This window comes from Rutidosis leptorrhynchoides, chromosome 1, assembly GCF_046630445.1.
Source record: "Rutidosis leptorrhynchoides isolate AG116_Rl617_1_P2 chromosome 1, CSIRO_AGI_Rlap_v1, whole genome shotgun sequence".
In the NCBI taxonomy this organism is placed as follows: Eukaryota; Viridiplantae; Streptophyta; class Magnoliopsida; order Asterales; family Asteraceae; genus Rutidosis; species Rutidosis leptorrhynchoides.
The window spans coordinates 342,803,107-342,817,535 of NC_092333.1; the positions used below are offsets into that span (position 1 = coordinate 342,803,107).

General features: G+C 35.1%; 1 long non-coding RNA gene and 1 pseudogene across 3 annotated transcripts; both read left to right on the forward strand.

Moving 5' to 3' along the window:
- The first annotated feature begins 431 nt into the window (after positions 1 to 431).
- Positions 432 to 1,760, forward strand: LOC139870499 (uncharacterized). 3 transcript variants are annotated; one of them, XR_011766592.1, is made up of 6 exons: positions 432 to 534; positions 637 to 707; positions 781 to 915; positions 1,004 to 1,070; positions 1,218 to 1,265; positions 1,537 to 1,760. It is a non-coding gene; the product is annotated as an uncharacterized lncRNA (long non-coding RNA). The 3 variants fall into 3 exon arrangements; XR_011766590.1 differs by lacking the exon at positions 432 to 534 and having other exon boundaries at positions 572 to 707; XR_011766591.1 differs by lacking the exon at positions 432 to 534 and having other exon boundaries at positions 572 to 707; positions 1,012 to 1,070.
- A 7,429-nt stretch (positions 1,761 to 9,189) lies between these two features.
- Positions 9,190 to 12,537, forward strand: LOC139870511 (4-hydroxy-tetrahydrodipicolinate synthase, chloroplastic-like; annotated as a pseudogene).
- The last annotated feature ends 1,892 nt before the right edge of the window (positions 12,538 to 14,429 follow it).

Genomic DNA, 14,429 nt, shown 5'->3' on the forward strand with positions numbered 1-14,429 from the left:
GCTAACACGCTTCATATCTTGAGCTCGAATGAGCTCGCTAGCCTAGACGAGCTTTCATATGTATACATTAAATATGCAAGATTTGCAAGATTTTTCTCGAAAGAGCCAGCTCAAAGCTCTTGTTATAGTCACATTTGGGCTCCGAACATAAAAACTCATCCGGTAAAATCTTGAGTAAGGATACATATAGGGGTGTAAATTAAAAGAAAAAGAATATAAAAGCTCAAAGCTCGTTTTTGTAATTCATATTTGTATTTTGTATTACTTATTACTTGTAAATTAAAAAGAAGCAGCTATACAGATGATATTACACAAAAAGCTACATGCAACAGCGAAAATGCTATTCTGATTGGCTGCCATTATCTACCATGCAATTCTATTGGTCATAATACTGTTTACTCCTTATGTTATTTTAATCATTTTTACCTATTTGTTAATGTTAATTGTTTCCTTCATTGTAAAGAAAGTGACCCTTGTGCCTGGCTGTTATGTTTGACCTTGCATGTCTTCTACGTCTTAATTTCTTATTTCAATGTATGTGTCAACATCCTCTTCACCTATCAATACCGATTTTGTTTCTTAACTTTTCAGTGTAAAAATTAAAACACCCACAAAATATCCTCTGCTTTTTTGGAGGGTTTCAGTGTTTATTTGACAAATCGATGTGAAAGAAAGTGCTGTTACGCACCAAGAAGAACAAATAAAAGGTACGTAGTATGAATTTTATATCTATTAACGGTAATTATGTTTTAATATAGAGTTTAATCTTAATCTTATTAGATAACTGGGACTGATCGAGAACGTTTTATCGCCGTTGCCATGTCCGAATGACAGAAATCTGGTGTTAAACCCTACTCCGACGACGTTGCAATCCAAGTTCCGGCGACGTTTCGACTTCGGCATGGGAAAACGGACGTTCGGTTTCTTCTCCTTTTTTTTCAGTTTTCCTTTTTTTTTTTTTTTTTTTTGCAATGTTTGTTTGTCAGAGGGTGTATTTTTTTAGAGTTGCAGGATTATTTTTTAAAGAAGATGAAGGACAGGAACTAGAAGAAGTAGGTGAGAGAGATAAGGTTATATTTTTTTTTTTTTTTTAAAAGCCAAACAACTCTTTTAATATATATATGCAACGAAAAAAATTACACAGCATATTAGGATGCCTCCTACAACACAAACACACAGATTATGTACACAACGAAAAAAATTACACAGCATATTAGGTTATATGGGTTTGTTTATTTTAGCCACTGATGAAACCTTCCACCTAGGTATGCATATGTATGTCATCTTCCTATGTATTTTTCTTTTTAAATTTGAGCAAATGAAGTACTCAAATATATCCAAAAGTGATCCAAAAAATTTGGTTCTTTTTCTTTCACTTTTTAATTTAAAAGTAATAATAAAATAATATTATTACTTGTATTATTATTATTATTATTATTATTATTATTATTATTATTATTATTATTATTATTATTATTATTATTATTATTGTGTTCTCTATTATGTTTAATTTCTTTTTACGTTTTCATTTTGTAGGTTGATAATTGTGAAGAGGTACCCTGATATTGTTTGTGGATAGATTGGGAGATGCAAGGATGATGATGAACATGTGCAATGGAATCACATTTAGACTTACTGGACTTACAAAATTTGGTGTTGTATATATACATATATAGATAGCAAATAAGTCAATATAACTATATAGATGTAAGCCACAATCCACAAACAATAATCGCTGATACGTTTCGTTTATTTTTAAATTTTTTTTTTTTTTTTGGTTGTTGCTATTTTTGTATATGATATATAGAAGTTATTAATTAATTAACTATATACAAGTATATGGGAGAACAGCAAATTGATGCAACTATTTTTTATCGTTAAAGTTCGGTTTGGAAAACGTGAACTAAATATTAATGTTCGTTTCATTTTTTAAAGTTAAACAAATTCGTTTATTTAATAAGCTCAAAGACGATTAATTAAACACCGCAGTGAAGCGCGGCCAGCATTTTTCTTGTTTTATTCACGCATGCAAGTCCATTTCAGTTCCCATTCCCAATATATCTTTAGAGAAGTTTATAATATTTTAAAAGAGGTCAGTCTCACATCGCTATGAAATACAAATTTCCTCAATCTTCCTTGTGCATGTTAAGTCTTTTCATTCTTCAGCTAGAGGCATAAATCTAAATAAACAACACTAAAATATTTTGGATTCACACCTTAAAGTTGACTTCGAGCTTTTCATAGTAGTCATGAGCAGGGCTTGTTTAATGAATGAGTTAATTGTGTTTTTTTAAATGAGCTTTTAACGAGCTGAGTTCGAGCCTAAAGTTTAAGATTTAAGCCGAGCTCGAGCTCAAGCTTTAGGAAAAATTAAACGAGTCGAGCTCGAACACTACCAAGTTTGGACTCGCCTCGGTCCGTGTACACATCTAATAATATATAACTATACATAATGCAAATAAAAGAATACAATCGTTAAAACTTGTACGTTTCAAAATTTATCAATTCAAATGTTAATCATTACATTACAATATTCTTTATTTTTCGAAGCAATGCATAACAACATATAAAGGTTATGTTTTGATCAAAAAATGACTAATTACATTACATTACATTACATTACATTACATTACAATATTAACTATTAGACACAACTTATAAATAGTACTAGGGGTATTTTCGTCTTTTCACCTTTTTCCCCCCTTTCTTTTCCCTTCTTTCTTTCAAGTAACACCACAAAAGCCCCACACTTTGTTCAAAAATTAAAATTGGCCCCCAACACAGGGAGTTAAAGCGTCAAATCAAAATTTTCATAAAATATCTTAAATAAACTCCACTCAAATATTCAACAGGTCATATCTTCTCGCTCGCAACGAGTTAAATTTTTCCGACACCATCCTTAAACTTGAAATAATTTTATGAACACAATATCACTAACTATACGCAAAACGGACACTTTTAAAAAAAACGTTAAATATTTAGGGTACTTTTCATATATGTTGATTTTTCACTCGCAGGCTCCGTAACTAAACACAATAAAATACATTAAAAATCGAACCCCCGGCGCGAAGCGAGGGTTCGAAAACTAGTCTTAACTAATAGATCGAAATCTAACTAACTGAAGGGCCGTATTGTCATTATTTGATAATATTGGATTCAAGTGACAAAAGCTTCAAAGTTTTAGCAGCGAAGCTGGATATCCCCAAACTTCTACAAGTACGCACAAGGTTTCAAAACTCGCTATTCGGGGATTAATCGGTCGGGACTTTAGAAGGATTAATCGGTAATTCGGGGATTAATCGAAGATTAATCGGATTATACTGTATACATTTAAATATAAAATTTTAAAAATTATATTTGTAACTATATAAAAAACCATTAATATAAAGATTATTTTTAACATAATCGTCTAAAATTGTTCATTTTACTTCAAAACTATAAAATTCTAGTTTAAATTCATGTTAAAATGTTAACAATATTTTACTTTGACTGAATTTGATTACCAAATTCGATTTTTGTTCATCAATTGACGTTGACTTTTTAATTAAACGGATTTTTGGAAATCGAAACGGATTGCTTCTAAAAATGATTAATCGAGGATTAATCGGCGAGTAATCGGGTTTTTTTACGACACTGAGTACGCAGCAATAAATAAGAGAAATGTAAAAAATGAAAAATCATAAGTAGCCGTTGTTGTCCAGAGAGTGCTTGTTTTTTACTGCTCTAAGTTAAATCCCTATTAGGGTTTTATTCATCATCTGTATAGCGCCGCCATACTCCACCATCTCACGGATAATTCCCCCACAAATTCGACGACAATAAGCTTTTCAATTATCATTAAACCATATCCTCTTTCACCTTTTTTTTTTCTTTCTTTCTGGAAGGATGTCAGTTGCACACCAGCAAATTTCTGGGTTTAAAAGCTACAATTCATGGGGAAATAACTCCGCTTTTCAATTATTAAAACCTAATTCAACATTTAATCAAAATAGGTATACGTTTTTCATGCTTTCAAGTTTCAATCCGCATACTGGATTACTGCCTGTTAATATATCTCAAAAAATTGAGCTTTATCAGCTTCTTTTTATTTGATTTAGGCATTTCAAACAACTATGTTGTTAGAGTTCTTGTCTTTCTTTAATTTTTACTAGCAACTAGCAATAGATAGGGATGTCAATTAACATCTGATTTGACGGATATCCATCAGATCTGATCCGCCGAAAATGGATATGGATGATCGTGAATATTGGATTTGATATGCATATGGATATTTAGTGGATCTAAAGGGTATAAGTCCTTCGTATTGCACTTACAAAAATTAATGAAAGCCAATTTTAAATCGGTAGTGTACTATAAAGGAGATTAAACCCTAACATGTCATGAAAAAGGAGATTATTAAATTACTGGATGTATGTTTGATTTACCCAAATTATGTAAGTCCTTAGGTAAGCCCGGTGCAATAGGTGCCTAATGCGCTTATTCCTACTAGGACTGTCAGAGGGTGACATCTTTGATTCATGCTTTTTAACTTTGAGATAATGCTTCTCAGGTGTAAAAAATCAAATCTAATGCTCAATTGAGAAAAAATTTATTTCATGGTTTGTAAGGGCATTGTTCTCTGGCATAAGTTTTTGAGTGTCGGTATAGAAGTGGATAAAGCTGAGGTCGATGTGATTGTCAAACTTTCGCCCTATCTAATGTTAAGGGAGTGAGGATTTTTCTCGGTCATGCTGGATTTTACCGATGTTTAATCAAAGATTTTTCTAAAATCACGAGCTTCATGAATAAATTCCCCGAGAAAGATGCCCCATTTATCTTCTTCACGGATAAATGTTTGAGCTCTTACAATCTCCTTAAAAAAACTCATTAATGCGCCAATCACGATAGCTTCCAGTTGGTTACTTTCATTTGAGTTCATGTGCGATGTTTCTGATTACTGTGATAGGAGCCGTCTTGAGTTAGAGAATCGATAAACTATTCCAACCCATTTTTTACTATGTTAGCAATACCTTGCATAAAGCTCAATTGCATTACTTTACCGCTAAAAGGGAACTCTTTACCAGTATTTGCCTTTGATAAGTTTAGATCCTACCTTCTGCTGGCTAAAATGATCGTCTTTACCGTCATTCCGCCCTAAAGTATTTGTTCTTTAAACAAGATGCTATTTCCCATTTGATTCGAAGGTTATTGCTTTTGCAAGAGTTTATATTGAGATCCGGAACAAAAGGGGTTGGAAAATGTTGTTTCCGATCATCTATCTTGACTTGAGAGCCTACATCTAGAGGTTCTCTATGAGTCGGCCATTAAAGATGTGACTATTCTGACGAAACTCTCATGAAAGTTGAGAGTGCTGAGCTTCCTTGGTTCGCGAATTATTTAGTTAGTGGATTTCTCGAGAAGGGTATGTAACATTGAAAATGATAAAAATTCTTTAGTGACGTGAAATACTATTTTTGGGAGGATCGATATCTCTCCAGAAGCTGTCTCGATGAAATAATCCGGAGATGTGTAGCTGGTGAGGAGGCCAGACGGATTTTACTCCGTTGTCATCTCGGTCCTATTGGTGGTCATTACGGACCTCGGCTCACAAGGAAAAGGGTCTTTGAAGCTGATTTCTATTGGCCTACAATACTTCAAGGATGCCCACCTTCTTTGCAAATCTCGTAACCCATGACCTGGTTGAGTGAATCCAGATATTTTGCTAATAGCTAGTAAGAACACCTACACTAAAATTTCTCACAGTCGCATGTGCTACATTAAGCGATTTATCTCCAACACCGTCAACTTCGGAAAGGAGAGTTTTGAGAAGATCTTATCATTGCTTAGTTTTGTTCTTATGCCAAATTCTTCGTATTTCTATCACTCATCAATGTTTAGTTTTGTTCAAACTTCTTACAAACCTTCAAACTATCAATCAAGTAATTCAAAATAATAAATATTTGGTATCATAAACAATATTTGCTCCAAAATTGACCTATTACCCATCCTTTTCTAGTTGTGTTCAAGCTTATAGATCTTCAAATTCTTCCATCAAGGATCATCCTCAAACAACTTATCGTTAAAATCAATTTTTCCCATGGAGGGATCAACCTCAAACACTTTCCTCGGGGGTGTTGATACTAGATTCCGTTTCAGTGTTGGTTCCGGTGCTGGTGCTAGTTTCACTACCAGTGGTAGTGGTAGAGCTGGTACTGGTGCCGAAGTAAGAACCGTTTCTGGTGTCTGTGGGTGATAGTGGAACATCCAAATAAATACATCTTCAAACCTCATGTTACAAACACACATGTCATTATATGCCTTGCATTCTCATTTCATTATTATGCCTCATAATTTATTATGGAATATGCACAATTCCGTTGCGAAATTTGCGACCGGCCTTTCCATAATCTTTATGACAAGTAAGACGAGAATGCAATGCATAATAATTACGTGTGTGCAATTTGTAACATGAGGTTTGAATGTGTATTTGATTGGATGTTCCATCATCACCCACTGGCACTAGCATCGGAACCGGCTCTAGCACCCGCACCTGTAGCGGCTTTAGCACCAGTATGGGAACTAGTACTAACACCGGAACCGGATTAAGCACCAACATTCGCGAGGAAAATTATGTTCAAAAGTCAGAAGGTGTGTTGTTTGAGGTTGATTCTTCATGGGAGGATTTGATTTTGAAGATGAGTTGTTTGAGGATGATCTCTCGAAGGGAGGATTTGAAGATCTGTAAGGTTGAACAAAAGTAATGGGTAATAGGTCAGTTTTGGTGCAAACGAGGGAAAAATCCCGCGTTGCGCTGCAGGGTACTTGTCGGTTAATTAACGTAATAAATAACGGGATGGGAAATTACCATTTTGCCCTTGGAAGTTGGGGTTAATTATGGGTCTGCCACTATGAACAGTAACATGCCTCGCCATAATTAGTATATAGTATTAATAATATTAATATTAATATTAATAATATTAATATTAATATTGTGTAGAATATTACATAATTATTATTTAGAATTTCTCTAGATGGATTGTAAGTTTGAAGGTTTGTAAGCAGCTTCAACAAAACTAAACATGGATGAGTAATAGAAATAACTGAATTGGTATAAGAACAAAACTAAATAAGGATGAGATCTCAAAACTCTTCTTTTTTCGAAGTTGACATTGGAAATAATTGTTGAATGCAGCGCATATGACTGTCAGAAATTTTACTGTAGGTGTTTTTGCTAGCTAAATATCTAGATTTAGTCAATTCGGGCTGCGAGTTACAAGATTTGCAAAGAAGGTGGACATTTTTAAAGATTGTAGGCCAATAGAAACTGGCCTCAAAGACCTTTCTCCTCGTGAGTTGAGGTCCGTAATGCCCACTGAGATGACATTAGAGTAAAATCCGTCTAGCCTCATCACCGGCTACACATCTCCAGATTACTCCATAGGGACAACTTGTAAGAGAGATATTGATCCTTCCAAAAATAGTATTTCACATCGTTAAAGAATTTCTTCCATTCTTTATGTGACATACTTTTCTCGATAAATCCACGTAGATAAGTAATCCGCAGAAACTGCGAACCAAGCAAGCTAGTCGATCTCAAACTTTTATGAGAGTTCCGTTAGGAAAGTCATCTTTAATGGCTGACTCATAGAAAACCCTAGATGTGGGTACTCAAGTCGACAAAGATGATCGCCAAAAACATTTTTCCGCCCCTTTTCAGTCTCAGATCTCAATATCATACTCTTACAAAAACAAGATTAATCGAATCAAACGAGGCTTAGCATCTTATTTAGAGAACTAGGCAGAATGATCAATAAAGATAACCATCTTATCTAGCACAAGGTAGGATTTAAACTAATCAAAGGCAAAGACTATGGTAAGGAGTTCCTCTTTGGTGGTAGTGTAATGCAATTGGGCTCCTTGCAAAGTCTTGCTAGTAGTAAATCGGTTGGAATCGTTTGTCGATTCTTTGACCCAAGATAACTCCTATTTTGAAATCAGAAGCATCGCACATTAGCTCAAATGGAAGAGACCAATTATGAGTTATCATGATTGGATCATTCATGGGTTCTTTTTAATGAGATTGAAAGAGCTCAAACATTCATCCGTGAAATCCGGCATGCCTAAGAATACTCCTCACTCCCTTCAACATTAGATCAACATTAGATGGGAGCGGAAGTTTGGCAATCACATTGACCTTAGCTCTATCCACTTCTATACCTATACTCGAAATCTTATGCCCGAAAACAATGCTCTCGCGAACCATGAAATGACATTTTTTTTCAATTGATCACTCATAAGAAGCATTCTCTCAAGGTTAAGAACGCATGAATCAAAGGTGTCACCGAAAATTGTAAATTCATCTACAAACACTTCGATACACTCTTATATTTATCATGAGATATCGCCGTCATGCACCTTTAAAAGGTAGTTGGGGCGTTGAAGGACATGCGTCTATATGAAAAAGTGTCATAAGGGCACGTGAAGGTAGTTTTGTCTTGGTCTTTCGGAAATATCTCGAGAAACCGTCATGATAGCAATAGAAACTATTTCCCGCCAACTTTTCCAACGATCGGTCTATAAAAGGTAAAGGGAAGTGGTCTTTCCTAGTGGCATCGTTAAGCTTCCTATAATTATTATAAAACTGCCACCCTGTGAAAGTCCTAGTGGGAATAAGCTCATTGATTTCATTAGTGATCACGGTGATACAACCCTTTTAGGGCACACATTGCACTGGGCTTACTCAAGGACCATCAGGGGTAAATCGAATATGCATCCAGTAATTTGATTACCTCATTTTTCACGACATCTTGCATTAGGGTTTAATCTCCTTTGTCGTTGCGACGGGCTTACTCAAGGACCATTAGAAGTTGAGTAAATCGAATCTGGATAGTCCGGTAATTTGATTACCTCATTTTTCACGACATCTTGCATGTTAAGGTTTAATCTCCTTTTTCGTTGCACAGGGCTTACTCAAGGGCTATCAGGAATTGGGTAAATCGAATCTGCATCCAGTAATTTGATTACCTCATTTCTCACGACATCTTGCATCTTAGGGTTTAATCTCCTTTGTCGTTGCACCACCGGTTTAAAAGTGTCTTCCATTTAAATTTTGTGAGTGCAACTACAAAGATCTTGTACCATTTAGATTATTCATATCCATTCTTAGTCAAATATAATGTAGTGTCCTTCCATTCAACCAAATATCTTACCCAACTACCCTTTCACCTCTCAACATCCGATATTCTATCTCAAGAAAAAGCTTTGATTCTGAATATCGTTGCCAACCTTGCTGGACTGACGGACACCATCGTCCTCATTGTTGGACCACCATAAGAGAGCATTATGGTTGAACCGTTAGCCGTCATCGTGCTCCACAACTACTAACGACTTCTCAGTTATTTTCTTCTTTTTAGGTGTCTTTGTTTTTTCTTTAAATACTTGATTATCTAATTATCATTTATGAATATGTTTAATTAACTCTTTAGTTTCATAATGATATATGAAAGCTAGAGTTTGTTCAATCAGTTGTGCTTTTTTTCCGTCTTAAATTTGTAAAATTTAATTGTGATTTTAAAACATAAAATCATATAAGGTTACTTTTACAAATATATGATTGTGTAAATTATAAACTATAAATTATTCTATTATTGTGGGTTAAATACTATTGGGATTTTAGTCTTTTACTAATATATTAAATTAATGTGTTTGGGGTTGTTTCATATGTCATTATGTGTAAAGTGAAACCTTGTGAAACCTTTGGTGTAAGTTTAGTTTGTGCTTGGTATGCTCTACTTGGAGATGATCATAATCTTATATGTATGGTGTTCATTTGTTGTCATTAGATTGTAGGTACTGAGCATGTAGGTTATATGTGTTATTTAAATATTGGAGAAATCTCTTTATATGTGTTACTGAGTATGTACTGAGCAATCTCTTTATCCGTCGAATCGAGAGAGGGATGACTCTTTCTACTCTTGTGAGTGTTTCACTCGGGGTGGAGAAACGATTTCTCTTTATTTAAGGATGGAGGAAGGATTGTCTACGTCACACCTCCCCCATACCCCATACATATGGGATTGGGTTTTGTTGTTGTTGTTGTTGCAAAGTAGAACACCTTGATTTATGATTGAACAAACTAGAAGAGACTGATTTTTTGATTGTACAAAGTTCTAACAAACTATGACCTTTGATTGTATTAATAAGTTGAGAAAAATAATGAAATGATGAATTATCCAATGAATATCCATTAACCCGACCAATCCATCGAATATGAATGTGTATGGATGAGTTAAAAATAAGCAGATATAGATATGAATGCAAAAAATCATAATGGATATGGATTTGGATATGGCATAATCCGATCCATATGTGATTCATTACCATCCCTAGCAATAGCAATGATATATGTATATGTTTAATGTTGTTACAGACCTGTGAGATGGAAGAGCCCATCTGCAGCTATAATTCCAAATTTTCATCTACCAATGCGCAGCTTCGAAACTAAGAACAGGTATCCCTGCCACCTGTCTGTCTGTTTTCCTTAACAAAAAATGTGTATTTGATTCGATAAATGTCATTCAATTTACTGTCTCTTAGTTTATTACATGTATAATATCATTTATATGTTATGTTATGTTATGTTATGTTATTAGGACATCAACAGATGAGATTAAGTTAATGCGGTTGATTACAGCCATTAAAACTCCTTATTTACCTGATGGGAGATTTGATCTTGAGGCTTATGATGCATTGGTAAATATGCAAATTGAAAATGGAGCTGATGGTGTGATTGTTGGTGGTACAACTGGTGAAGGCCAGTTGATGAGTTGGGATGAACATATTATGCTTATCGGTCATACCATTAACTGCTTTGGCACGTAAATTAAGGTCACTGCAAAATTACCCGCTATTAATATTATATACTCCCTCCGTCTCAATTCTTTTCTCCTAGAATTATTATTTTCTACTTCTATTAACTTTTCAGTTTTATCCTAATTAAAGTATAAAAGAAATTTTCTCTCTTTATAATTACGTATTTATGAAAGTGGACAATTAATTTAGGACAGCTAAAAAAATAATAATAATGGACAATAGATATGGTACGGAGAGTGTATTATAGAGTATATATCGATATAGATTCTGTATATAGGTAGAAGGTTTTCCCTGTTCGGGCTACCCGGGAGGGCGAGTAATCTGGCCCCATACTCTGATGTACGCAGCCCAACAGGATTACTCCCTGGCTGTTTCCAACCCATCCCTGGCCACCACTAAATATTCGCCCTAGACGGGATTCGAACCTAAGACCTCTTGCAAATAGATTCTTTATATATTACTTTGTATACTTGAACCTAGAGGTGGCAATTTTGGCAAAACTTACAATGGGTCAATATGGGCTGTACTTTATCTCAAACTAGTCAAATAGGTAAAACATAATATTTAGCTTAAAAGAAAACATATCCAAATGGTTTCTCGAACATAAATTTATAATCATGTTTAGTGGACAAAAACTGTAGACTGTTGTTGTAATCACTGTAATAAAGTTGTAATTTATAGAAAAGTCGATGAAATGAAAATAAATTAAAAAAATATGCGAGTCAATCCAACTCAATTAAGCCCATTTTGACCTGGACTTTTTTTGACTTGTCATCTAACCCGCCCATTTTGCCACATCTACTCTGCATGTTTCGTGGGGACTTAGACTTATGATGTAACATAAATCTCAGGTCATTGGTAACACTGGAAGTAACTCAACACGAGAAGCAGTTCACGCAACTGAACAGGGATTTGCAGTTGGGATGCATGCAGCTCTTCACATCAACCCGTATTATGGTAAAACATCATTAGAAGGTATGGTTGCTCACTTCCAATGCGTGCTCCCAATGGGTCCCACAATCATCTACAACGTGCCATCACGAACAGGTCAAGACATTCCGCCACGTGTCATCCACACAATTGCCGACAGCCCTAACTTTGCAGGCGTCAAAGAATGTGTTGGACACAACAGAGTAAAAGAATACACAAAAAACGGGATATCCGTTTGGAGCGGTAATGATGACGAGTGTCATGATTCAAGGTGGGACCATGGAGCTACGGGAGTTATATCGGTTACTAGCAATTTAGTTCCGGGTCTGATGGGAGAAATTTTAACAAAAGGCAAGAATCCTTCACTTAACGAAAAGCTATTACCTTTAATAAATTGGCTTTTTTGTGAGCCAAACCCAATTGGGGTAAACACTGCTTTAGCTCAGTTAGGGGTTATAAGGCCTGTGTTTCGACTGCCATATGTACCACTCCCTTTGGCCAAACGGGTCGAGTTTGTGAATATAGTGAAGGAAATTGGGTGGGAGAACTTCATAGGAGAGAAAGATGTCCAAGTTCTTGGTGACGATGATTTTATGTTAGTGGGTCGTTATTAGTTAAGCTAATACTAAAGACTGAGAATTTTTTAAATAAGTTTATTTGTTGAGTCTTTCTACTCTTTAATGTGTTAATGTGTGCATGAAGTTTGATGGTCTGTTGAACTTTCTTGTAGTATATGTATATGTATGTATATCAATAGCCTTCTTTCTTTTTTCTTTTTTTTAACCTGGGTATCCAAACGGTCAACTTGACTAATCCCAGGGCGACTACTCGCTACGCGAGCAGCCCGGAGTCATTGCAGGCGAACCTCTGTAGCCATGAGTGGAGCCTTCTTTCTTTTATGACCAAAATCTATGAGTTATTTATTGTTGATAGCATACTTCATATACTTACGGGGGAATTGTTAGGAACCATCAATCATCAATCAATAACATAAAAATATAAAAAATATGGTGCAATGAAGTGTAACTGAAACATCCGATATAAATGCCAACACATGTCAACTAAAAACTTTTAAATGGGTGTTATTAGATGCTCATTAATTTCTCCCAGGTTCATCGGTTTTACCCAAATGGACAAGGTGTTCTGGGTAGTTATCCTGTAAACTATATGAACAGTGTTATATCTTGGTAATTAACTAGTTATTCTCTATTTGACAGTTGACGTAATTTTTTTTTTTAGAAAAGCAAAGATTTTAATAGATATCCCCTCGCTAGGAAAAAGAAAACAAATTTACGTTGGCTTTTGTAGCCATACATTATATTATATTATATACCTATATTAAAAGGTAAAGTGAAAAAGAATAGTGCTATTCATTTCCCACTTTTCGCAAATTTAACCCCCTAACTTTAATTACATTACAAATTGAACCCCCCACTTTACACATATATTTTTCCCTAAATTTCACAAGCTCAACTCCCTAACTTTTATTAAAATACAAATCGCACCCCCACTTTACTAATTTTTATTTTTTTTACTAATATTCAATTTTCACAAACTTAACCCCCTAACTTTTACTAAAATACAAATCGAACCCCCACTTTATACGTACAGTTTTTTCAAATTTCACAAACTTAACACACTAACTTTTATTAAAATACAAATCGAACCCCCACTTTACTAACTTTTTTTTTTTTAAATAAAACCCGAACGCTAAAAGAAGCAACTTTCACAAAAGGAACAACCCTTCAATGTTATGTCGAAAAAAATTCTTTTTTACAAAATAGATCAAGACTTTTTTTTAACTCGCATTCAAAACGGAGCCCCCGGCGCGAAGCGAGGGCTCCACAACTAGTTCCAACTAAAACACTTGCGGCCTCTATTACAATTTACAATACCAATTAAAAAACATCTCTAATGAATTTGACATTTTCCCGGCGAGGGAATGGCCGAAAGATAACAGTATGCAGTAGCTTCCATAACGTCCACTATGAGGTCGCAAAATCACCAATAATTTGATCTTCGAATCCGCATTCAACCTTAAATCATCAATCCACAAATTTAGTTCTTGCCATGAAACAAAGAGAGGAATGTCACGGCCCCCAAGTTAGATTTCCATCTTCCTCCAGATATTGATAGCTACCGGGCAATGAAAAAACACATGTTCTATCGATTCAATGCCGTAACGCCAGAATGTACAACAAATATCTTCAATTTCCAAACCTTTTTGCTTCAGTTTTAACCTTGTAGGTAACCTGTCTAAAGCAAGTCTCCACAAAAAAATATTAACTTTACGCGGGATACAATCATACCATCAAGTAGCATTAGCCGCTGTAGGGAGGATTAAATCATCAATAGCAGCTCGGGTAGCTGCTACCGAATACAACACATCAACAGAATATATCCATGACCATCGATTAGCTTGATCAGATAATGATACAATTCCGTTTATCATATCTACCAACGCTTGAATATTTCTGCTGCCCACCTGATCACGAGACCAATACCAGTTCCATGAGTTATTAAACCAACGGTCTGCTACCTTACTTTGAGGCTCGGTATCCAAATGAAACAAGCGAGGGTACCTCGTTGCTAACTTCCCAACACCACACCAAACATCCTACCTGAATAGAATATCGCAACCATTCCCA